General features: G+C 44.6%; 1 long non-coding RNA gene across 1 annotated transcript in view; it reads left to right on the top strand.

Moving 5' to 3' along the window:
• The first annotated feature begins 1,984 nt into the window (after positions 1 to 1,984).
• The window catches only part of LOC310638795, a 166,186-nt gene continuing 141,254 nt past the window's right edge, over positions 1,985 to 26,916 (top strand). Inside the window, exon 1 of the long non-coding RNA XR_014492187.1 lies at positions 1,985 to 2,144. This is a non-coding gene — a long non-coding RNA (uncharacterized lncRNA). The remainder of the gene's footprint in view (positions 2,145 to 26,916) is intronic.

Raw genomic sequence — 26,916 nt, 5'->3', positions numbered from 1 at the left:
AAGAAGAAGAAGAAGAAGAAGAAGAAGAAGAAGAAGAAGAAGAAGAAGAAGTAGTTGGAAGGGACCTTGGAGGTCATCTAGTCCAACCGCCTGCTCGGGCAGGAAACCCTATACCATTTCAGGCAAATGGCTGTCCAGTCTCTTCTTAAAAACTTTCAGTGTTGGAGCATTCACCACTTCTGGAGGCAGGTTGTTCCACTAATTAATTGTTCTAACTGTCAGGAAGTTTCTCCTTAGTTCTAGGTTGCTTCTCTCCTTGACTAGTTTCCATCCGTTGCTTCTTCTCCTGCCTTCAGGTGCTTTGGAGAAGAACAGCTGCAGGACTTGGGTTTGGCTAGTCAAAAGAAAAGAAGAAACAGGGGCGACATGATAGCAATGTTCCAGTATTTGAGGGGCTGCCACAAAGAAGAGGAGGGGGTCAACCTATTCTCCAAAGCACCTGACGGCAAGACAGGAAACAACGAATGAAAGCTAATCAAGGAGAGAAGCAACCTGCAATTAAGGAGAAACTTCCTGACAGTGAGGACAATCAACCAGTGGAACAGCTTGCCTTCAGAAATTGTGGGCGCTCCATCACTGGAAGTTTTTAAGAAGAGACTGGACAGTCACTTTTTCTGAAATGGTATAGGTTCTCCTGCTTGAGCAGGGGGCTGGACTAGAAGACCTCCAAGGTCCCTTCCAGCTCTATTCTATTCTAAAATAGGCTATCACCCTTCAGTTCTCCTTTTTTTCATTTTTGATAGGATGTGGGGACTTCAACTCCCAGAATGCCCCAATCAGCACGATTTTACAAAACCTTAGTAAGACCATACTTGGAATACTTCAACCAATTCTGGTCACCGCAATATAAAAAAGATGTCGGGACTCTAGAAAAAGTGCAGAGAAGAGCAACAAAGTTGTTGAGGGGACTGGAGGCTAAAACATGAAGAACGGTTGCTGGAATTGGGTATCTCCAGTCTAATGAAGCAAAGGACGAGGGGGGACGTGATAGCAGTGTTCCGATATCTCAGGGGCTGCCCCAAAGAAGAGGGAGTCAAGCTATTCTCCAAAGCACCTGAAGGCAGGTCAAGAAGCAGTGAATGGAAACTTATCAAGGAGAGAAGCAACCTAGAACTAAGGAGAAACTTCCTAACAGTGAGGACAATTAACCAGTGGAACAGAAGTTTCCTTCGGAAGTTGTGGGCGCTCCATCACTGGAGGTTTTCAAAATGTGACTGGACAAACATTGGTCTGAAATGGTATAGGGCAGGGGTCCCCAACCCCCAGTCTGTGGACCGGTACCGGGCTGCAGTATGCCAGCAACCGGTCCACACAAACAAGCAAAGCCCCATCCGTGGGATGCAGGCAGCACACAAAACCACGCGTTCTCCATTCTGCGGAAAAACCTTTCTCCACGGAACCGGTCCCTTTTGGCCAAAGGTTTGGGGCCCTCTGGTATAGGGTCTTCTGCTCAAGCAGTGGGCTGGACTAGAAGACCTCCAAGGTGCCTTCCTACTCTATTATTCTATTTATTTATTTATTTATTTATTTATTTTTGGGACTTCTATGCCGCCCTATCTCCCGAAGGACTCAGGGCGGCTAACAACAATAAAAAACAACAATACAAAATTAAAGAAGAATTAAATAACAGCCCCAAAATAAATTAGCTACACAGTTAAAAATTAAGACATATTTAAAAACCCATCGTCAATGGAAGAGGAAAGTTTTGAGGTCGCGGCGAAAGGACCGGAGGTCCGAGGCCATCCGAAGCTCAAGGGGGAGTTGGTTCCAAAGGGCTGGCGCTCCCACAGAGAAGGCCCTCCCCCTGGGGGTCGCCAGCCGACATTGTCTGGCCGACGGCACCCTGAGGAGGCCCTCCCCGTGTGAGCGCACCGGGTGATGGGAAGTCGTCCCCGGCAGCAGACGGTCCTGCAGATATCCCGGGGCCTAAGCCATGTAGGGCTTTAAAGGTAAGTACCAGCACCTTAAATCTCACCCGGAGGGCAACCGGTAACCAATGCAGCTCACGCAGGAGGGGTGTAATATGGGAGTATCGGGATGCTCCCATCACAACTCGCGCGGCCGCATTCTGCACCAGCTGGAGCCTCCGGGTGGTCTTCAAGGGCAGCCCCATGTAGAGAGCATTGCAGTAATCTATCCGAGAGGTAACGAGTGCATGCGTGACCGTACGTAGGGCATCTCGGTCCAGATATGTTAGATGGAATTCTGGGTGTTGAAGCCCGTACATCTTAAAATCGCCAAGCTTGAAAAACACCGCTCTAATATTTAGCTGCTTTTGTTCAACCTCTTGTCAATTTCAGTGCTTATTTTGGCTTACAGCTAATCCTTATATCAAACATTTTGATCTAATGTTTCCCAGGAGGTCTCTCCACGGCCGACGGGAAAAAAAAATCAAAAGTCTTCAGGCTTTGATAAATGGATATATTTTGGTCAATTTTCTTTAAACTGGATGGAATCCGGTTAGTTTTTTTAATAGATATGTGGAGGTGAGGGGGGGGGAATCACTTATTTGTTTTAAATCACAGGAGATGATGGATCACCAGTCACTTGATGGTTCCTGAAATTTCCTGACAGTTAGAGCAATTAATCAGCGGAACAACCTGCCTCCAGAAGTTGTGGGTGCACCACCGGTGGAAGTTTTTAAGAAGAGATTGGACAACCATTTGTCTGAAAGGGTATAGGTTTTCCTGCCTGAGCAGGGGGTTGGACTAGATGACCTCCAAGGTCTATTATTATTATTATTATTATTATTATTATTATTATTATTATTATTATTATTATTCATCGCACAGTCAGCCAGATGTTCAGACTGGATTTGGCATTTTTGTCTACCTATCGACTCCTTACCAAGGACCTGGGATAGGCAGATGTGGATGTTTGACGGTATTAAAGATCTCGTCGCAGGATGGAAGCAGTTCCTAGTAAGGCCGCCCCTTTTGCAATTGACTGATGGCGAATTTGTCAATGCCGATGATGGTGTTCAAGTGGTGCTCCAGTTGTTTTGGGATTGCACCCAAAGCGCCCATTACTATTGGTACTACCCTTGGTTGCTTTTGCCACAGTCTTTCTATTTGTAGGTCTTTGTATTTTGTTATCTTCTCCAGTTCTTCCTCGTCTATTCTACTGTCTCCAGGCACTGCCATGTCCACTATCCAGACTTTTTTGTCTTTCTTATCGACAGGGCTTTTTTTCTCATAGAACGCTCAGAACGGAGTTCCGGCACCATTTTTGGATGGAACCTTGTAGGGTAGGCAAGGCGGGTTGTATGACATGTGTAAGTTCCGGCACCTTTTTCTTTTACAAAAAAAGCACTGGGTATAAGGTTTCCTGCCTAAGCAGGGGGTTGGACTAGAAGACCTCCAAGGTCCCTTCCAACTCTGTTATTCTATTCCATTCCTTCAGTTCTGTCATTTGAGGCTCAGCAGACAGATGGATTCCAGTCGGCCAGGTTTCAGATCAGCGTCAGATCACTTCCATGTCCTTTGTGGTGCAAGAGAGCTGGAGAGCTGGAGAAGGCAAAATTCATCTTGGCCAGTTGCTCTGATATGTCCATCAGCCTGTCCCAGAGGTGCTTTTGCAAAAGGCAACTCGGCTTTGTTTTTTCTTCAAGGAAAAACAAAGTCCAGTTGCCTTTTTAAAAAAGCACCTCTGGGACAACCACGACCTGGATGAATGAGAATGTCCATAGACGTGTCCATCTGCCTGCAGGTCTCCGGAGAAAACTTACCAGTTCAACATGCCTGGCTGAACTCGAAAAGCCAAACAGGGCAAAACTTAGTATCCGGTACAACTTCTGAGGCCTAGAAAGTGTTCAGGGAAGAGCAACCAAGATGAGAAGGGATCTGGAGGCTAAATGGTTCAATGAATGTGAGGGAACTAGGTATGATTAGCCTAACAAAGAGAAGGCTTGCTGTTGTTAGTTGCGAAGCCGTGTCCAACCCATCGCGACCCCATGGACCATGTTCCTCCAGGCCTTCCTGTCCTCTACCATCTTCTGGAGTCCATTTAGGCTCACACCTACTGCTTCAGTGACTCCATCCAGCCACCTCATTCTCCGTCGTCCCCTTCTTCTCTTGCCCTCCACCTTTCCCAGCATGAGGCTCTTCTCCAGTGAGTCCTTTCTTCTCATTAGGTGGCCAAAGTATTTGAGTTTCAAGAGAAGGCTTAGGGAAGACTTGATAGCATCTTACAATCCTTGAAGGCCTGTCACAGAGAAGACGGCCTCAATTTATTCTCCAATGCACCTGAGCATCTGAAAATCTAGCCTTGGGGGTTTGTAAGTTGGCGCCAGGAGTATTACATCTAACTCACATTCCAGGACTCCGTGATAAACTCTTATTTTTTAATAATATTTTGATTTTTAATCATGTGCATATTTTACAGTATAATTATTGCTTTTGTAGGTGTGTGTGTGTGTGTGTGTGTGTGTGTGTGTGAGAGAGAGAGAGAGAGAGAGAGAGAGAGAGAGAGAGAGAGAGGAAGGAGTGGCAAAACCTGGGGGTGGAGTTAAAAGAGGGATCAGCTTGGAATCCCTACTTAGCTACAAGCAGATGAAATACAGCCTCGTTTTAATTCTGATGACCCTTATCAGTCTGAACTGATAAGCTGCATGCAAACCCTGCAGAGTTGGTCCCAAAGGAGAAGACTTTATGTTGGGACGTTGCAATGCCCATTTGGCAACGGGCCCTTCCCTCTCCCTCCTCCCCGATCCCTATGCCAGGGTAGAGAAGGGAAAATATTCAAGATGGCAGCCATAATGATACATTCAAAATTCTGCACTCAGTGTTCATAGAAAACAGGTAGACCTGCAATTACGCCGAGCCACCATCTTGATTAGTTTGACCACACTCTGCAGATACACACACACACACACACACACACACACACACACACACACACTTCCAGCATAAATGGCTTCAAAATTCCATACGTGACGCATACGTGCACAATATTAGAGCACATCTGAGCCCACATTTGAGCCCAAAGTTTCTGTTGCCAAGTGAGATAAGCAAGCTTGCTCCATTTCATGACTTTTCTTGCCACAGTTATGAATTGAATCCCTGCAGTTGTTAAATTAGCAACCTGGTTGTTAAGTGAATCTGCCTGCCCCATTGGCTTTGCTTGTCAGAAAGTCGCAAAAGGGGATCCCATAACCCCGGGTCATTGCAACCATCATAAAAACGATGGATGGAAACTAATCAAGGAGAGAAGCAACCCAGAATTAAGGAGAAACTTCCTAACAGTGAGGACAATCAACCAGTGGAACAGCTTGCCACGAGAAATCGTGGGTGCTCCATCACTGGAGATTTTTAAGAAGAGACTAAACAATCACTTGTCTGAGATGGTTGGTATAGGTTCTCCTGCTTGAGCAGGGGGCTGGACTAGAAGACCTCCAAGGTCCCTTCCAGCTTCTATTCTATTCTATGCATTCTCTTAAACTACACCAAAGATAGGAGCTGGGGGAGCTTTCTGCTTTTTTATTTCATTTTTTCTTTTTCGGAGGGAAAAATCCAGCGCTACCTTATGCCAACTAAATTCAGCCGTGTGTCTACAGCAGCCAGGCCCCTATTTGGAAAGTGTGCAAATATTCACTTGAAACGGATTCCATTTGACCCAAAATAAACATTCACTCGGCCAAAACCGTACCAGCTGGCACCTTGGGCAAACATTTCCCTCTTAATTTGATCTTTCTTGACGGAGAAAGCTGGCTGACGAGAGTCGGAAAGCCACTCATTAGCTTTGCAAGACGCTGATGGCATCAGAAATGGAGAGCAGAAGGGTGGGGGGGGGGACAGAAAAAAGCATGCGGTATTAATAAAATCGAGGTCTAAAAGCCAGAGGGAGTTGAAAGAGCTTTTGATGGAAATGGGTTTGAAAGATGACAAGGTTTCATCATCCCCTTCTAAAAGAAGAAGGAGGAGGAGGAGGAGGAGGAGCAGGAGCAGGAGGAGCAGGAGCAGGAGGAATTAGGAGAATAGGAGGAGCAGCAGGAGGAGCAGGAGAAGCAGGAGGAACAGGAGGAGGAGGAATTAGGAGAAGAAGAAGAAGAAGAGGAGGAGCAGGAGCAGGAGCAGGAGGAGGAGGAATTAGGAGAAGAACAGGAGGAGCAGGAGCAGGAGGAGCAGGAGGAGGAGGAAGAGGAGGAGGAATTAGGAGAAGAAGAAGAGAAGGAGGAGGAGGAGGAGGAGAAGGAGAAGAAGAAGAGGAGGAAGAGGAGGAGGAGGAGGAGAAAGAGGAGGAGAAAGAGGAGGAGCAGGAGCAGGAGGAGCAGGAGGAGGAATTAGGAGAAGAAGAAGAAGAGGAGGAAGAGCAGGAGGAATTAGGCGAAGAAGAAGAGGAGGAGCAGGAGCAGGAGGAGCAGGAGGAGGAGGAATTAGGAGAAGAAGAAGAGAAGGAGGAGGAGGAGAAGGAGAAGGAGAAGAAGAAGAAGAAGAGGAGGAGGAGCAGGAGGAGCAGGAGGAGGAATTAGGAGAAGAAGAAGAGGAGGAGGAGAAGAAGAAGAAGAGGAGGATGAGGAAGAAGAAGAAATAGGCGGTGGAGGAGGAGGAGGAATTAGGAGGAGGAGGAGGAATTAGGAGAAAAAGAAGAAGAGGAGAAGGAGGAGGAGGAGGAGGAGAAGAAGAAGAGGAGGAGGAGGAGGCGGAGGAGGAAGAATTAGGAGGAGGAGGAATTAGGAGAAAAAGAAGAGGAGGAGGAGGAGGAGGAGAAGAAGAAAAAGAAGAGGAGGAGGAGGATTAATTAGGTGGAGGAGGAGGAATTAGGAGGAGGAGGAGGAATTAGGAGAAGAAGAAGAGGAGGAGGAGCAGGAGGAGCAGGAGGAGGAGGAGGAGAAAAAGAAGAAGAAGAGGAGCAGGAGCAGGAGCAGGAGGAGCAGGAGGAGGAATTAGGAGCAGGAGGAGGAGGAGGAAGAAGAATTAGGCGGCGGAGGAGGAGGAATTAGGAGGAGGAGGAGGAATTAGGAAAAGAAGAGGAGGAGGAGGAGGAGGAGGAGGAGGAGGAGGAGGAGGAGAAGAAGAAGAAGAAGAAGAAAAAGAAGAAGAAGAAGAAGAAGAAGAAGAAGGTGAAGAAGAAGAAGAAGAAGAAGAAGAAGAAGAAGAAGAAGAAGAAGAAGAAGAAGAAGAAGAAGAAGAAGAAGAAGAAGAAGAAGAATCACCATCCACTACGTTTATGGAAAAACATAGGCCTTTTGTTCCTTCTCACTCAGCTTTCCCATCCTTTCATTTTGCCACCTTAACATACCTGCCTGAACAACAATTTACTGCCAGCAGCTGCTAATTGAAATCCCAGGGGCGGCTTCCACCACAAGGCCCGGCCCCAAATGTTAATCAATCTGCCATTTGGGCAGCCCTCCGCCTTGGTAATCAAGCAGCAAGAGGTCTCCGGGGAGCCCTGTAAGAAGCCATCACTCCTGGAACATCAACATTAAAGTCAGAGTCTCCTGCTGGCTCAGGGATTTCGGATGCAAGCGCAGCCCTCCCCCTCCCCCCCCCCGCCCATGAGGGATGGAGGGGAGGGGAGAAATTAAGGGCTGCTGCCATCGGAAAGGCTGTCAACGCATCTGTGTCCTCGCTGGAGCACGCAGGAACAAAGCCCAGGTGCACCACGGATTCTTTGGAGCACGCAGGAACAAAGCCCAGGTGCACCACGGATTCTTTCTACGCACAAGTTCGATCTGTTGTTTTATCTCTACCGCAGGGCTTTTCAACCTTTTCACCCGTTGGGCCACTTTTAGGATGTGGCAACATCCGAGTACCACCAGTCGCCTAGCAAGGGGCCAAAACCTGGATGACCAAAAGAAAAAAGGAAAAAAAGTGATGAAGTACAGGTAGTCCTCGTCTTACAAGTTACAATGGCACTGAAAAAAGTGCCCCCTCAAGCCACAGCCGAGCAAGACACCTGCCTGCCCGCCCGGCGGCGCTCTTCCTCCTGTCCGAGGGTTTCATGGTTGTGAGCATTTCTGTTGAGGATTGGCAGCGGGGGTGGGGTGGGGGGGTGTTTGGTTTTTATTCCCCCCGTCTGCTGGGGGGTTGCAGCAGGTTTTGGTCACTTCACATGACCCTGGGACACTGTGACCATCCTAAATATGAATCCGTTGCCAAGCATCTGAATGTAAATCACAAGACCCTGGAGATGCTGCAACATTCCAGCTGATCAGCGATTCTTCTGGGCTCAGAAGCACCAGGATCAACGCCGAACTCCAGCTGAAGCCTGGCGCCAATCCTGGCGCTTCCGCTGAGCCCTGACAGCCCTGCAGCTCCAGCCGTCTCTCGCTCAGGTTTATTTATTTATTTATTTATTTTATTGAATTTGTATACCGCCCTATTCCCGTAAAATCAATTAAAACAATTACATTAAATTCAAGCCCCAAGAGTAAATCTAAAACCCAGTTAAATTAACAACCCCAAAGTCTGGACCAAACAGATCAAAGAGCCAAGTTTTCAGGTCCCGGCGAAATGAGCGAAGGTCGGGGTCAGTCCTAAGTTCCGTGGGTAGTTGGTTCCATAGGGCAGGCGCGCCCACAGAGAACGCCCTTCCCCTGGGAATAACCCGCCGGCATTCATTAACCGGCGGTACCCGGAGAAGGCCCTCCCTGTGGGGGCGCACAGGACGATGGGAAGATGATGCTGGCCGGCAGCAAGTGTTCCCTTAGATAGTCCGGACCCAAGCCATTTAGGGCTTTATAGGTCATTATGCGGTGCTGCCACTGGTTCAGCTCATTCCCCTCCCCCGCTACCACTTTTCTAGGATGGTTGCGTACCACCTGCCAGGTGCCAAGGTACCACAGGTGGTACCCGTACCACTGGTTGAACAGCCTTGAACTAGAAGACCTCCAAGGTCCCTTCCAATGCTATTTTTCTACGTTCTATATAACCAGCCGAAGTTAACACTCCTCTGGAAAATTGTTCCTGAAAAATCAGTCTTCAAGCCTATATTTTTTCCCCTCCTGGTAAAGGTCTCTCTAATTGGATCAGTTCCTGGATAGAAAAAGTCACTGAGCACTTTTCACAGGAGCGGTGAGAGTCCCAGTGCACAAATTACAGAATGTCTGGCTATCGTTCTAGGCAATTATCAACCGTGGTTGGTTTTTTTTTATTGATGAAGCTTTGTTTGCTCTGAATCATCAATGCTTCCTTTTCCCCAAGTCACTTTATTGATGAGAAGTTGGCATCTCGGGTGAACTATGAAGGTGGAAGCTCCTAATAAATCAAGTAAACTAATTAAATTGAATGCATTTCACATACACCTTCAAAGAGGAGCAGGTCTGGTGGAACGACAAAGCCATAAAAAGTAGCCAGATGAGCTGAAACAAAAAAACTTGATGGATTGGTCGCTTCTAGGAGGGCCAGACAAAGCTCCCCAAGGTTCTAAGCTGACGTTTTTCCAGCCATTTCAGAATATTCTGGACATTGAACCGGGATTCTTTGATGCAGAATATGTGCTCCTGCTAACTAAGGAGAGGAGCAACCTAGAACTAAGTAGAAATTTCCTGACGATGAGAACAAATTCAGAGAAGAGCAAGTAAGATGATCAAAGTCCTGGAGACCAAAACGTATGAAGAACGGCTGCGAGACTTGGGTTTGGCTAGTCTAAAGAAAAGAAGAAATAGGGGAGACATGATAGCGGTGTTCCAGTATCTGAGGGGCTGCCACAAGGCAGAGCAACCTGGAATTAAGGAGAAACTTCCTTAATCATGACAGTGAGGACAATTAACCAGTGGAACAGCTTGCCACCAGAAATTGTGGGTGCTCCACCACTGGAGACTTTTAAGAGGAGACTGGACATTCACCTGTCTGAGACGATATAGGTTCTCCTGCTTGAGCAGGGGGCTGGACTAGAAGACCTCCAAGCTCCCTTCCAGCTCTATTCTATTCTATTCTATTCTATTCTATTCTATTCTATTCTATTCTATTCTATTCTATTCTATTCTATTCTATTCTATTCTATTCTATTCTACTCTACTCTACTCTACTCTACTCTACTCTACTCTACTCTAATTCCATTCGTATTCTATTCTATTCCATTTTCTATTCTATTCCATTTTCTATTCCATTCCATTCTACTCTACTCTACTCTACTCTCAGTGCTTTTTTTGTAAAAGAAAAAGGTGCCGGAACTCACACGTGTCATACAACCCGCCTTGCCTACCCTACAAGGTTCCATCCAAAAAAGGTGCCGGAACTCCGTTCTGAGCATTCTATGAGAAAAAAAGCCCTGTCTACTCTACTCTGCTCTAATTATATTCTACTCTACCCCATTCTATTCTATTCTACTCTACTCTATTCTACTCTTATTCTATTCTATTCTATTCTATTCTATTCTATTCTATTCTATTCTATTCATCTAAACTATTCTATTCTATTCTATTCTACTCTACTCTACCCTACCCTACCCTACTCTACTCTACTCTAATTCTATTCTACTCTAATTCTATTCTACTCTACTCTACTCTACTCTACTCTACTCTACTCTACTCTACTCTAATTCTATTCTACTCTACTCTACTCTAATTCTATTCTGCTCTACTCTGGTTCCATTCCATTCCATTCCATTCCATTCCATTCCATTCCATTCCATTCCATTCCATTCCATTCCATTCCATTCTATTCTATTCTATTCTATTCTATTCTATTCTATTCTATTCTATTCTATTCTATTCTACCCTACCCTACTCTACTCTACTCTAATTCTATTCTACTCTAATTCTATTCTACTCTACTCTACTCTACTCTACTCTACTCTACTCTACTCTACTCTAATTCTATTCTACTCTACTCTACTCTAATTCTATTCTGCTCTACTCTGGTTCCATTCCATTCCATTCCATTCCATTCCATTCTATTCTATTCTATTCTATTCTATTCTATTCTATTCTATTCTATTCTATTCTATTCTATTCTATTCTAAATAATCAGTGTCACAGCTTGCCTTGGACTAGAAGACCTCCAAGGTCCCTTTCAACTCTGTTATTCTGCTATTCTGCTTAATAAGGCTTCCACCTTCTGCCCAGTCTTGGAGGTGGAAAGTGGGAGCATAAACAGAACATTATGGGGGTGACCTCCAATTCTCTTTCCCAGATCCTAAACAATGCCTAAAGAAGGAAAAGCAATTCACACAGTTTGTGTTGTTGTTGTTGCTGCTGTTGTTTTTAGAGAAAGGCTCTGAGTAAGCTATTGTCAAGGGGGTCTATGTTTTCTAGCCAGATTCATCATATTTTTCTTTAATGATCTGGGGTGTTTCATTGGTTCTGATCCCTTGGGGAGGATCACCAGGAGAATGTTGGGATTAAACCAACAGCTGCAATAAATAAACGGAATAAAATGATATGAAATAAATTGGGCAGACTGGTGACTCAACCGCCCCCACACAAGGGCTTTGCAGGGAAAACCTGGGTTTGAGTTAAAATGAGTTGCAGAAAGCTGATCACCAAGGAGGCAGATTCAAACGTACCCTCTGATATTGAAGATTACTGAAAGGGCTCTAGGCCAGGGGGAGGTCTACCCTTGTTGTTGTTGTTAGCTGCGAAGTCGTGTCCGACCCATCGCGACCCTATGGACAATGTTCCTCCAGGCCTTCCTGTCCTCTACCATCTTCTGGAGTCCATTTAAGCTCACGCCTACAGCTTCAGTGACTCCATCCAGCCACCTCATTCTCTGTCGTCCCCTTCTTCTATTGCCCTCGATCTTTCCCAGCATTAGGCTCTTCTCCAGTGAGTCCTTCCTTCTCATTAGGTGGCCAAAGTATTTGAGTTTTAGCTTCAGGATCTGGCCTTCTAAAGAGCAGTCAGGGTTTATCTCCTCTAGGACTGACCGGTTTGATCGCCTTGCAGTCCAAGGGACTCGCAGGAGTCTTCTCCAGCACCATAGTTCAAAGGCCTCAATTCTTTGGCGCTCAGCCTTTCTTATGGTCCAACTTTCACTGCCATACATTGCAACTGGGAAGACCATAGCCTTGACTATACGCACTTTTGTTGACAGGGTGATGTCTCTGCTTTTTAGTGTGCTGTCTAGATTTGCCATGGCTTTCCTCCCCAGGAGCAAGCGTCTTTTAATTTCTTGGCTACAGTCCCCATCTGCAGTGATCTTGGAGCCCAGGAAAATAAAATCTGTCACTACCTCCATTTCTTCCCCATCTATTTGCCAGGAATTGAGAGGGCCAGATGCCATGATCTTGGTTTTCTTAATGTTAAGTTTCAACCCAAGTTTTGCACTCTCCTTCTTCACCCGCAACGAGAGGCTCTTTAGTTCTTCTTCACTTTCTGCCATTAGAGTGGTATCATCTGCGTATCTTAGGTTGTTGATATTTCTTCCGGCAATCTTAATTCCAACTTTTGATTCATCTAGCCCTGCCTTTCTCATGATGTGCTCTGCATATAAGTTAAATAGGCAGGGTGACAGTATACAGCCTTGCCGGACTCCTTTCCCAATTTTGAACCAATCAGTGGTTCCGTGTCCAGTTCTCACTGTTGCTTCTTGACCCGCATATAGGTTTCTCAAGAGACAAATAAGATGGTCTGGTACTCCCATCTCTTTAAGAACTTGCCACAGTTTGTTATGATCCACACAATCAAAGGCTTTAGCATAGTCAATGAAGCAGAAGTAGATGTTTTTCTGGAACTCCCTAGCTTTCTCCATGATCCAGCGTATGTTGGCAATTTGATCTCTAGTTCCTCTGCCTCTTCGAAATCCTGCCTGTACTTCTGGTAGTTCTCGATCCACATACTGCTGAAGTCTAGCTTGTAGGATTTTAAGCATGACTTTACTAGCATGAGAAATGAGTGCAATGGTGCGATAGTTTGAACATTCTTTGGCACTGCCTTTCTTTGGAATTGGAATGTAAACTGATCTTTTCCAATCCTGTGGCCACTGTTGAGTTTTCCAAATTTGCTGGCAAATTGAGTGTAGCACTTTTACTGCACTGTCTTTTAAGATTTTGAATAGCTCAGCTGGAATACTGTCACCTCCACTAGCTTTGTTGTTGCTCAGCTTTTCTAAGGCCCACTTCACTTCACATTCTAGGATGTCTGGCTCGAGGTCAGTGACCAACTCATTGTGATTATCTGGGACATTAAGCTCATTCTTGTATAGTTCTTCTGTGTAATTTTGCCACCTCTTCTTAATCTCTTCTGCCTCTGTTAGGTCCCTGCCATTTTGGTCCTTTATCATGCCCATTTTTGCATTAAACGTTCCCTTCATCTCTCCAATTTTCTTGAAAAGATCTCTGGTCCTCCCTATTCTATTGTTTTCTTCTATTTCTTTGCACTGTTCATTTAAGAAGGCATTCTTATCTCTTCTAGCTATTCTCTGGAATTCTGCATTCAATTGGGCATATCTATGTTTTTCTCCCTTGCCTTTTGCTTCCCTCCTTTCCTCAGCTATTTGCAAAGCTTCCTCAGACAGCCATTTTGCTTTCTTGCATTTCTTTTTCTTTGGGATGGTTTTGGTTGCTACCTGTTGTACAATGTCGCGAACCTCTGTCCATAGTTCTTCAGGCACTCTGTCTATCAGATCTAATTCCTTAAATCTATTTGTCACCTCTACTGTATATTCAACAGGGATATGATTTAATTCATACCTGAGTGGCCTAGTGCTTTTCCCTACTTTCTTCAGTTTAAGCTTAAACTTTGCAAGGAGAAGCTCATGATCTGAGCCACAGTCAGCTCCTGGTCTTGTTTTTACTGACTGTATAGAGCTTCTCCATCTTTGGCTGCAGAGCATATAGTCAATCTGATTTCTGTGTTGACCGTCTGGTGATGTCCATGTGTAGAGCCGTCTCTTGGGTTGTTGGAAAAGAGTGTTTGCTATGACCATCGTATTCTCTTGACAAAATTCTATCAGCCTGTGCCCTGCTTCATTTTGTACTCCAAGGCCAAACTTGCCTGTTATTCCAGTTATCTTTTGGCTTCCTACTTTAGCATTCCAATCCCCCATGATGATAAGGACATCATTTTTGGGTGTTAGTTCTATAAGGTGCTGTAGGGCTTCATAGAACTGGTCAATTTCATCCTCTTCAGCACTGGTGGTTGGGGCATAGACTTGGACTACTGTGATATTGAATGGTTTGCCTTGGATTCGAACTGAGATCATTCTGTCATTTTGAGGATTGTATCCCAGTATTGCTTTTCCTACTCTTTTATTGACTATCAAGGCTACTCCATTTCTTCTGAGGGATTCTTGCCCGCAGTAGTATACCTGATGGTCATCTGAATTAAATTCACCCATTCCTGTCCATTTTAGTTCGCTGATACCTAAGATGTCGATGTTCAGTCTTGTCATCTCTTGTTTGACCACGTCCAGCTTTCCTTGATTCATGGATCTTACATTCCAGGTTCCTATGGAGAAAAAATCTTTACAGCATCGGACTTTCCTTTCACCACCAGACACATCCACAGCTGAGCGTCCTTTCGGCTTTGGCCCAGTCGCTTCATTCTTTCTGGCGCTACTAGTACTAGCCCTCTGCTCTTCCCCAGTAGCATATTGGACGCCTTCCGACCTGAGGGGCTCATCTTCCAGCGTCATATCGTTTTGCCTTTTGGTACTGTCCATAGGGTTTTCATGGCAAAGATACTGGAGTGGGTTGCCATTTCCTTCTCCAGTGGATCACGTTTTGTCAGAACTCTCGGCTATGACCTGTCCGTCTTGGGTGGCCCTGCACGGCATAGCTCATAGCTTCATTGAATTACGCAAGCCCCTTCGCCACGACAAGGCAGTAATCCATGAAGGGGAGGTCTACCCTACAGACACTAAAAAAGGACGAGAACTTTTGTGACACAATTCAAACATGAAATTTACAGCTCCCATCTTGATTTCATGCACGCGTATACACCTCTTTGGATCGATCCTCCCCTCTCAGCTCAACCTACTTCACAGGTTGCTGTTGTAAGAGAAAGTTGGAGTAGAAGACACTATGTCACCTTCAAGCTCTTGTTCGCAAGAGAAGAATCAACCCATAAGGACTTCATGAGGCATCCCACCTAGTCTCCCAAACATCGGAGGGCAGGACAAGAAGTAACAGATGGAAGCTCATCAAAGAGAGATACTGTTGTTGGAAGAAAAATCTGATCCTTTTCCAAGCCGGGAAGGCTCTGCAGAAACGAGCGGAAGGCGGGCTGCATTTTGGAAAGGAGATCTCTTTTTATTGTTAGCAAGAGACTCGTGACAACAGCATGTTTCTGGGGTGGCTGACAAAATGGAGTTGAGAGGAGGTGGGTTTTTGTACCTTCTTAGTAATAATAGTAATAGTAATAATAATAAGTTGGAAGGGACCTTGGAGGTTATCTAGTCCAACCCCCTGCTCAAGCAGGAAACCTTATACCATTTCAGGCAAATGGCTGTCCAGTCACTTCTTAAAAACCTCCAGTGTTGGAGCATTCACAGCTTCTGAAGGCAGGTTGTTCCACTGGTTAATTGTTCTCACTTGTCAGGAAGTTTCTCCTTAGTTCTAGGTTGCTTCTCTCCTTGATTAGTTTCCATCCGTTGCTTCTTGTCCTGCCTTTGGGTGACTTTGGAGAATAGCTTGACTTCCTCTTCTTTGGGGCAGCCCCTGAGATATTGGAACACAGCTATCATGTCACCCCTCACTCTTCTCTTCGTTAAACTACACATACCCAATTCCAGCAACCGTTCCCTATATGTTTTACCCTCCAGTCCCCCAATCATCTTTGTTAGTAATAATAATAATAATAAAGTTGGAAGGGACCTTGGAGGTCATCTAGTCCAACCCCCTGCTCAGGCAGGAAACCTTATACCATTTCAGACAAATGGCTGTCCAGTCTCTTCTTAAAAACCTTGCTCTTCTCTGTACCCTTTCTTGAGTCTCGACATCTTTTTTACATCGTGGTGACCAAAACTGGATGCAGTATTCCAGGTGTGGCCTTACCAAGGCCTTGCAAAGTGGTATTAACCCTTCACTTGATCTTGATTCTATCCCTCTGTTAATGCAGCCTAGCACTGTGTTGGCTTTTTTGGCAGCTGCAGCACACGGCTGGCTCATATTGAAGTGATTGTCTACTAGTGGCTTTGTGTTTCAGATGCCTGTTCCTGTGCAAGAACATGTCCTTTAATATGCTAACGGCTGTTGCCAGATTCCTACGGGGTCATGTACGTAAAGGTCATGGCCGGCTCTACAGGCAAAAGGGGAAATGCGAATCCTAGGTGTTTGTCTGAGCTCATCTTGACAACTTTTGGCTTTCCTAATTGTGCTGCTTATCTGGAGTCCCCATTTGCTCTTTGCTTATGAATAGAGTGGCCCGATCTTTCTGAATGGCTATAAAATCTCCTAAAGGCTGGCCTCGTCATGTTTTTGCTTGAGGCTTTTCCCTATGGCAGGAAGCCTGGGACTGCTTTCTGCCTTTGTTAAGACTTTTTTTTTCTCCTTTAGGGGAAATATTCTATCCTGCCTCTTTTTAATATTCCTCCAAATATTTCATTCTCTAGGAGGAGGGAAGGTTGCCGACTTCCTCAACTGTTTAACCTAGAGCTAAGGAGAAATATCCTGACTGTTAAAATGATTAATCAGTGGAACAGCTTGCCTCCAAAAGTTGTGGGTGCTCCATCACTGGAAGTTTTCAAAAAGAGATTGGACGTCCGTTTGTATAGAATACAATAGAATAGAATAGAATAGAATAGAATAGAATAGAATAGAATAGAATAGAATAGAATAGAATAGAATAGAATAGAATAGAATAGAATAGAATATACGGAAAGAATAGAATAGAATAGAATAGAATAGAATAGAATAGAATAGAATAGAATAGAATAGAATAGAATAGAATAGAATAGAATAGAATAGAATAGAATAGAATAGAATAGAATAGAAAATATGGAATGGAATGGAATGGAATGGAATGGAATGGAATGGAAGGGAAGGGAAGGGAAGGGAAGGGAAGGGAAGGGAAGGGAAGGGAAGGGAAGGGAAGAGAAGAGAAGAGAAGAGAAGAGAAGAGAAGAGAAGAGAAGAGAAGAGAAGAGAAGAGAAGAGAAGAGAAGAGAAGTGATTGTGAACCTTTTAGAGACCGAGTGCCCAAACTGCAACCCAAAACCCACTTATGTATCGTCAGGTGCCAGGTGGGCGTGGCCCATTAGGTGGGTGTACCCAATTGGGTGAGCGTGGCCATTTGGGTGGGCGTGGCTGCGTTGGTAACGGCAGACTGGGTGGGACTAAAAAGTTCAAGCAATTCCAACTTTGCGAGATCTTTTTTGTTCCCGCAAGAAGTTGAAATTGATTGATTGATTGAACTTTTTTTTTATTTATTTTGCACACAGTGGCGGAGGCCTAAAGCAAAAAGGTTTTATAAAACCCGGCTAAAGGCCTAGGACTGGGATGACGGTGCGCATGCCCACAGAGAGGGCTCTGCATGCCATCTGTGGCATGTGTGCCACAGGTTCACCACCACCAGAATAGGAGCTGGAAGGGACCCTAGGGGTCATCTAGTCCAGCCCCCTTCTCAAGCAGGAGAACCTATGCCATCTCAGATAGGTGAATATCTAGTCTCTTCTTGAAAATCTCCAGTGATGCCCACAATTTCTGGTGGCAAGCTGTTCCACTGGTTGATTGTCCTCACTGTCAGGAAGTTTCTCCTTAATTCCAGGTTGCTTCTCTCTTTGGTCAGTTTCCAACCCTTGTTTCTCGTCCTTCCTTCTGGTGCTTTGGTGAACAACCTGGCCTCCTCTGGCTTGTGGTAGCCCCCTCAAAGACTGGAACACTGCTATCATGTCTCCCCTATTTCTTCTTTCCTTTAGACTAGCCAAACCCAAGTCCCAAACCCCATTGTCCGATAGGACTAAAGGATCCCTCTCACCTTTACTGCTATTGAGCCAGGTACCACCTATACCTGTGGTGGCAAACCTATGGCACAGGTGCCACAGGTGGCACGCAGAGCCCTCTCTGTGGGCATGTGCGCCGTCACCTAGTCCTAGTCCTAGGCCTTCAGCTGGGTTTTATAAAACCTTTTCGCTTTAGGCCTCTGCCACTGTATGCAAAAAAAAAAGGTTCAATCAATCAATCAATTTCAACTTCTCGCAAAGTTGGAATGGATTGATTGAACTTTTTAGTCCCACCCAGTCTGCCGTTACCACCGCAGCCACGCCCACCCAATGAGCCACGCCCACCCAATGAGCCACACCCACCCAAAGGGCCACACCCACCCAGCACCCGACAATACATTAGTGGGTTTTGGGGTTGCGGTTTGGGCACTCGGTCTCTAAAAGGTTCGCCATCACTGACCTATCCTATAACCTGTCTTGGGTTGTATGTTTTTTCGTTTCCTTGCAAATGTTTCCCTTCTCACCCGAGAGGCTTCTACAAAACCCTTCTCGTTCAGAAGTCCAGCTGCCGTTTGGAAAAGCACCTTTGGGACTCCTTTGAACCGCTATCCCTGCCTGGGCTTTTTGGTTTTGCTAGCAGCAGAAGTTCTCATGTTTGTCAATTCCCTTCCCCAGTTGAGAGACTTGTTTGATGGGGGGCCCGCAGTGATAATTGCAGCTAAAAAAGCCGCTCCTGCCATTAAAGTAAGCCTCATTAATCACCTCCCTCTGCCAAGTTGGAGAAGCATATCTATCCCGACACCAAATGCACAGCCTGGACACCATTCATAGTCAGGTGATAAGCAAAAAGAGGATGCAAGGAACATTCATCTCAATTAACAGCGCTGAGCTGTAAATTATAGAAATTTGCCTTCGCTTCCCCCCACCACCGGCAAGGTTGTTTTCTCCCCAATTCCTTTTCAAGCCACAATTTTTTTCATTAAGAGGTTGACAACAAAGCCCGCCCTCTTCCGAGCAAGACGTGGGACCCTCAAGCCAAAGGACGAAGGGAGTGTTGGAACACCCAAAAAGCACCGGACCCATTGGGATGAATGATGGAGATGACATGCCACCGGAGAAGACGGGCTCCAGATCCAGAGAGATCTCAAGAGACGTGATCAGCCTCCCACCAAATGCAATTCAAGGGTGACTATTTAGGGAGATTCTCCATCATCCACATCCTGGCTGTCCCAAAAGTGTTTTTTCAAAAGACAACTGGACTTTGTTTTTCCTTGAAGATCTTTTGCTTCTTGTCAAAGAAACTTCTTGGGTAAGAATTGAATCGGTCAGACCTGAAGAAGCTTCTTGGGTGAGAATTGAATCTGTCAAAACTGAAGAAGCTTCTTGGGTGAGAGTTGAATCGGTCAGAACTGAAGAAGCTTCTTGAGTTAGAATTGAATCGGTCAGAGCTGAAGAAGCTTCTTGGATGAGAATTTAATCAATCAGAACTGAAGAAGCTTCTTGAGTTAGAATTGAATCGGTCAGAGCTGAAGAAGCTTCTTGGGTGAGAATTGAATCAGTCAGAACTGAAGAAGCTTCTTGAGTTAGAATTGAATCGGTCAGAGCTGAAGAAGCTTCTTGGATGAGAATTTAATCAATCAGAAGCTTCTTGAGTTAGAACTGAATCGGTCAAAGCTGTAGAAGCTTCTTGGGTGAGAATTGAATCAGTCAGAACTGAAGAAGCTTCTTGAGTTAGAATTGAATCGGTCAGAGCTGAAGAAGCTTCTTGAATGAGAATTTAATCAATCAGAAGCTTCTTGAGTTAGAGTTGAATCGGTCAGAACTGAAGAAGCTTCTTGGGTGAGAATTTAATCAATCAGAACTGAAGAAGCTTCTTGAGTTAGAATTGAATTGATCACAACTGAAGAAGCTTCTTGGGTGAGAAGCAAAACGTCTTCAAGGCGAAACATCGTCCAGCTGCCTTTTGAAAAAGCACCTTTGGGACAATTCAGGGGTGGGAAACATAAGGTCTTATGCATGGGCAATAAAAACCAAATGCACAGGTATAGAATAGGTGGTACCTGGGTCAAAAGCAGTAGCTGCGAGAAAGATCTAGGTGTCCTACTGGACAACTGAGGTTTGAGCCAACAGTGTGCTGCAGCTGCCAAAAAAGGCCAATGCAGTCCTAGGCTGCATCAACATAGGGATACCTTCAAGATCACATGAAGTCATAGTACCTCTTAGATAACTCTTAGGAAATAGAACAAGACTATACTCAAATAGATAAGATGTGTATTTTGAATATTAGATTCTGTTGTGAATTGCGATAAGGGAAACTTTGGTTACCTAAAGCCTGGAAATTATAAATATCAAATGTTAAATTTGAATATTGATGGGAAACTAAAAATTGTTGAAAAAAATCAGCAACGGGGCATTGATTGTCTATAAAGACTGAATGCAAAGGTAATTTATTTATTTATTTTATTTATTTTAATCCCATTTATATCCCGCCCTTCTCCGAAGACTCAGGGCGGCTTACAATCTAAGAAGCACAAATCAATGTGCTTAGCAATAGCCTTCATTCTATGTAAGATATGTATAAGCTAAAAATGTATTGATGAATGTAATAATGATGTTTTTACTTAGTTGATATAATAAGAACTGTATTAGCTTAAATACGAGATAGCAGACATTAAGGGGAAAAGACAGGAAATATTTGATATTGTAACGCGAGATTTGTACTAAAGATTTTTGCATGTTATTGAACTACTGATTAACGCAGCCACCACGCTGCTTTTTAAATAGGTAAATGTAAAATTAGAAAATTAATAAAATATTATTTTAAAAAAAGAATTGATTGGACAGCCACTTGTCTCAGATTGTATAGAGTCTCCTGCTTGAGCAGGGGGTTGGACTAGAAGACCTTCAAAACCCCTTCCAGCTCTGTTATTCTCTTTGCTGTGGGACACAGTAACCAAGAGTTCTTCATCTATCCATTTCCCCCCAAAATTTAAAGCTTGCATAATACTGCAGCTAAATTTGGCCACCATATCACACACAAAAAAAACTGTTGAGAGTTTGGGAAAAAATTCAGAGAAGAGCAACTAAGATGATCCAAGACCTGGAGACTAAAATATACGAAGAACGGCTACGGGACTTGGGTTTGGCTAGTCTAAAGAAAAGAAGAAATAGGGGAGACACGATAGCAGTTATTCCAGTATCTGAGGGGCTGCCACAAGGCAGAGGGGACCAGGTTGTTCACCAAAGCACCAGAGGGAAGGACGAGAAACAATGGTTGGAAGCTGATCAAGGAGAGAAGCAACCTGGAAACTTCCTGACAGTGAGGACAATCAACCAGTGGAAAAACCTGCCTTCAGAAATTGTGGACACTCCACCACTGGAGACTTTTAAGAAGAGACTAGACATTCACCTGTCTGAGATGGTATAGGTTCTCCTGCTCGAGAGGGGCCTGGACTAGAAGACCTCCAAGGTCCCTTCCAGCTTCTATTCTATTCTATTCTATTCCATTCCATTCCATTCCATTCCATTCCATTCTATTCTATTCTATTCTATTCTACTCTACTCTACTCTACTCTACTCTACTCTAATTCCATTCCACTCCACTCCACTCCACTCCACTCCACTCCACTCCACTCCATTCCATTCCATTCCATTCCATTCCATTCCATTCTATTCTATTCTATTCTATTCTATTCCATTCCATTCCATTCCATTCCATTCCATTCCATTCTATTCTATTCTATTCTACTCTACTCTACTCTACTCTACTCTACTCTAATTCCATTCCACTCCACTCCACTCCACTCCACTCCACTCCACTCCATTCCATTCCATTCCATTCCATTCCATTCCATTCCATTCCATTCCATTCTATTCTATTCTATTCTATTCTATTCTATTCTATTCTATTCTATTCTATTCTATTCTATTCTATTCTATTCCATTCCATTCCATTCCATTCCATTCCATTCTATTCTATTCTATTCTACTCTACTCTACTCTACTCTACTCTACTCTAATTCCATTCCACTCCACTCCACTCCACTCCACTCCACTCCACTCCACTCCATTCCATTCCATTCCATTCCATTCCATTCCATTCCATTCCATTCCATTCTATTCTATTCTATTCTATTCTATTCCATTCCATTCCATTCCATTCCATTCCATTCTATTCTATTCTATTCTATTCTACTCTACTCTACTCTACTCTACTCTAATTCCATTCCACTCCACTCCACTCCACTCCACTCCACTCCACTCCACTCCATTCCATTCCATTCCATTCCATTCCATTCCATTCTATTCTATTCTATTCTATTCTATTCTATTCTATTCTATTCTATTCTATTCTATTCTACTCTACTCTACTCTACTCTACTCTACTCTTCTCTATTCCTCCATATTTTCAATTTCACAGACTTTTAGCTTTATTTTTCCCAGTCTAGGAGCTGGGAGGCACCTGTCTGAACTTTGCAGAAATTTTGCATCCTTGTAGCAAAGAGGAAGCCGTGTCTACTTGTAAACGTGATGCCAATGGAAGGAGGGCAACATAATTGGGTACCTCCCAACTTTACAAAACTACAGTTCTTGCAATGTTGTAAGCGCGGAAACAATTGATCCAAAAGGCGGGCGTTAGCAAGAAAAAGTAACCCATTTCTCTATGGATTCCTGGAACTAGGACAGAGGTTAGATTTCAAGTTGTCCAAGAACTCTTCCATCTGTGAACAAACGCCTCTTCCTCAGAGCTGTCACTCCAGAAGAGAGTTGAGGAATTCTCAACTCTCCTTAGATTGAAAGGAATCGAAGTCCTTGACCTACGACCACTTGCTTAGCAAATGTTTGAAGGTATGATGGACCCCCAAAAAGGGGCTTGTGAACCAGATTTGAAAATGCATCTGCTGCCCCCTTTTGCTTGCATATTTTGGGTGCTTAGCAACCGGCCCGCATTTATGACCATTTGCAGCATCCCAAGAACACAAGATCATGATTTACGACTTTTCCTAGAAACTGGAGTTGGGTTCGCTTAACAACAATGGCGCTTGCTGAACAACAATAGTGTTTGCTTAACGACTACAGCAAAAATAAAAAAGGTTATAAAATTGGATTGGTCTCCTGATGACCCACTTAATGACCAACACAGATTACGACCATAATTCCAAGCTCAATTACAGTCGTAAGTGAAAGAGAGCCTGTACTTGATTATATCAGATCCCTTTCAGATGCTGTTCTTAACGTCTTTTACTGGAATAAAAAAAAAACCCAACAATTTTCAATCAAGGAAAAAAAGGGATCAAAAATCCCAGGACAGGGTGGGGTAGGGAATATTTTATGAATTTAATAAAAAGACCAATGTGTTTTGGGCTTTAATAAAAGTGCTTTTGGAGCTGTGTGAGATAATAACCTTTCAATATCACTACAGAGATTGCCCTAACAGAAATGGGGAAATTATTGTCTCGGGTATCCCTGGAACCAGTTTTGTGATTAAACATTTTTAACCTCTCTTGCCCCTAAAAGAGGCTTTTATTCAGGTCCCAAAAATCTTAATAAAAGCATTATTAATTCAATAACGTAAGTTAAAAGGGCTTCTTGCAATTTAATTTCTCAGGGCTTCCGCATGAAAAAGAAGTACTGTACAAGTAACTCCAGCGCGTAGCCATGATGGGAAAATAGCCAAATGTCACTCCCGTCTTTATGGAAGAGTTGCGATAGATTTAGAACATAGAACAATAGGGTTGGAAGAGACCTTGGAGGTCATCTAGTCCAACCCCTTGTGACATCCAGGTCAAATAATAATAATAATAATAATAATAATAATAATAATAATAATAATAATAATAATAATAATAATAATAATAATAAGAAGAAGAAGAAGAAGAAGAAGAAGAAGAAGAAGAAGAAGAAGAAGAAGAAGAAGAAGAAGAAGAAGAGGAAGAAGAAGAAGAATGAGGAGGAGGAGGAGGAGGAGGAGAAGGAGAAGAAGAAGAAGAAGAAGAAGAAGAAGAAGAAGAAAAAGAAGAAGAAGAAGAAGAAGAAGAAGAAGAAGAAGAAGAAGAAGAAGAAGAAGAAGAAGAAGAAGTAGCTGGAAGGGACCTTGGAGGTCATCTAGTCCAACCCCCTGCTAAGGCAGGACACCCTATACCATTTCAGACAAATGGCTGTCCAGTCTCTTCTTAAAAACTTCCCGTGTTGGAGCATTCACCACTTCTGGATGGCTCCGCCATCTCTTCTTGGAAACCTCCACAACTTCTGGAGGCAAGCGGTTCCACAGGCTTAATTCTTTTCACTGTCAGGAATAACAGAGTGACAGGACCTTGGAGATCTTCTAGTCCAACCCCATTCGAGCAGGAGACCATATGCCATTTCAGACAAATGATTGCCCAATATCTTTGTGAAAACCTCCAGGGTTGGAGCACCCCACAACTTTTGGAGGCAAGTCATTAATTGTTCTAACTCTCTGGAAATTTCTCCTTAGTTCTAGGTTGGTTCTCTCCTTGATTAGTTTCCATCCATTGCTTCTTGTCCTGCCTTCAGGTGCTCTGGAGGGTAGCCTGGACACCCACACCCTTCTCTGGGGCAGCCCCTCAGATACTGGGACAACTGCTATCATGTCTCCCCTATTTCTTCTTTTCTTTAGACTAGCACTGTGGTGGCAAACCTATGGCACCGATGCCACAGGTGGCACTCAGAGCCCTCTCTGTGGGCACGCGCACCATCACCCCCCAGTCCTAGGCCTTCAGCTGGGTTTTATAAAACCTTTTTGCTTTAGGCCTCCGACGCCATGTACAAAAAAAAGGTTCAATCAATCAATCAATTTCAACTTCTCGTGGGGGAAAAAATAGTCCTCGCAAAGTTGGAATTGATTGCTTGAACTTTTTAGTCCCACCCAGTCTGCCGTTACCACCGCAGCGACGCCCACCCAATGGGCCATGCCCACAAAATTGGCCGCACCCACCCAAAGGGCCACGCCCACCCGGCACCCGATGACACGTAAGTGGGTTTTGGGTTGCAGACTAGCCAAACCCAAGCGTAATAATTCTTCGTATGTTTTAGCCTCCCTCCAGGAAATTTATCCTTAGTTCTAGACTGGATCTCTCCTTGATAACTTTTTACCTGTTACTTCTTCTCCTGCCCTCCGGTGCTTTGGAGAATAGGTCAACCTGTCCTTGCTCACCTGAGACACCCAGCTGGGCTTGCATAAGCCAGAACACCTGCACCGAGATCGTCCCAAAAAGCAACTTTTTCAAAAGGCAGCTGGACTCTGTTTTTCCTTGAAGACATTGCACTTTTCATCCAGGAAGCTTCTTCAGATGGCTGAGAAACTCCGTACACCTCTAAACGGAGACTTACTTCCCTCAAGGTCCCACTAATCTGATGCTTCTCCAGATAATTCCTCTTTGTCACAAGGATGAGCCAGCAGCCTCCCAGCTCCGGGACTAGCCTTAGATTACTTCTTCTTGGAAATCTTCTTTTTTTTCCCCTAAAGCCCTTCCAGTAATGAGAACATCCATCGTTTGGACAACCATCGTCTTCTGACACCCTAAGAACATCTACTGAGCAACAGCTTGAGCGGTAATGAATGTGTTCATCATTATGGTGCAAAAGACTGGCTGAGCTTCTTTTTTTTTTTGCAAACGGGAGATTAACGGGCTTGGAAATTTACCATAAAATTATCCTTTCCTTCTCAGCCTGCCACCCCGACGTCCCTCAAGTTCTCCGTTGAGCGTTAACAGAAAGATAGGAAATATCACCTAGAGTAGACAAGCTTTCCTGAATGTGGCCCACAAGCGCTCCCTAGTGGGCGAAGGGAAGAACTGGGAGGAAAATGAGGGGGAAAAATATTCTTTTTCCAAGGTATTTTTTCTCCGATTGAGAGTTCTCATCTTAGCCAGAGAGCTGAAATTCAGCATATTTGAATAGAATAGGAGCTGGAAGGGACCTTGGAGGTCTTCTAATCCAGCCCCCTGCTAGAGCAGGAGAACCTATACCAGGGGTAGGCAACCTCGGCTCTTTTATGACTCATGGACTTCAACTCCCAGAATTCCTGAGTCAGCATACTGACTCAGGAATTCTGGGAGTTGAAGTCCATGAGTCATAAAAGAGCCGAGGTTGCCTACCCCTGACCTATACCATCTCAGACAAGTGACTGTCCAGTGAGTGCCCACGATTTCTGGTGGCAAGCTGTTCCACTGGTTAATTGCCCTGACTGTCAGGAAGTTTCTCCTTAATTCCAGGTTGCTTCTCTCTTTGGTCAGTTTCCAACCATTGTTTCTTGTCTTTATTTCTGGTGCTTTGGAAAATAAGATGACCCCCTCCTTCTTTGGGGCAGCCCCTCAAATACTGGAATATACTGCGATCATGCCTCCCCTGTTTCTTCTTTTCTTTAGACTAGCCCAGGGGTAGGCAGCCTTGGCTCTTTTATGACTCGTGGACTTCAACTCCCAGAATTCCTGAGTCAGCATGGCTGGTTGAAGAATTCTGGGAGTTGAAGTCCACAAGTCATAAAAGAGCCAAGGCTGTCTACCCCGGACCTATCTCTATCTGAATCCCTACACCTAGTCCAGGGGTAGTGTTCTGTACCAGCCTGCTACCGGCCCTGCAGAAAAGGCAACCCCTTTACAAACGGCAAGAGGCTGGAAAAACGTCTGCCAAATTTATTACTAACAAAAACAAACAAGACACGAACCAAGATACAGGAGCTTTGAAACACTATTTGAGCGGTTGCTTTCAGCAAACCAGCCCTCCCCACACATTCCCTTTATAAAGAGTTCAGGGCGTGGCCTCTCTCTGCCTCCTTCCGAGAAGCCCCACTGCCTTCCTTTGTTTACTCCTACTTGACTGCCTCCTGCGTCGGGCGTCCTTGAACAGGGCCAGCTGTGGGTCATCTTCATCCACACTGTCAGGCTCACACAGCTGGGTCTCCATGGTGACCAAGTGGGAGGGGCCTGCCTGAGGGCTATCATCAGCAAGATCTTCAACCCCCTCAGCAAGGTCTTCAACACCCCCCTCCTCCTCTGAGTCGTCCGACCCAACTGCCGAACCCACAGGCTGACCCTGAATCACAACAGGTAGGCAACCTTGGGTCTTTTATGACTTCTGGATTTCAACTCCCAGAATTCCTCAACTAGCCATGCTGACTCAGGAATTCTGGGAG

Source organism: Vipera ursinii, assembly GCF_947247035.1.
Source record: "Vipera ursinii genome assembly, chromosome: 3".
Classification (NCBI taxonomy): domain Eukaryota; kingdom Metazoa; phylum Chordata; class Lepidosauria; order Squamata; family Viperidae; genus Vipera; species Vipera ursinii.
Note: the sequence above shows the minus strand (reverse complement) of the source record. Positions and strands in the feature narration are given on the sequence as shown.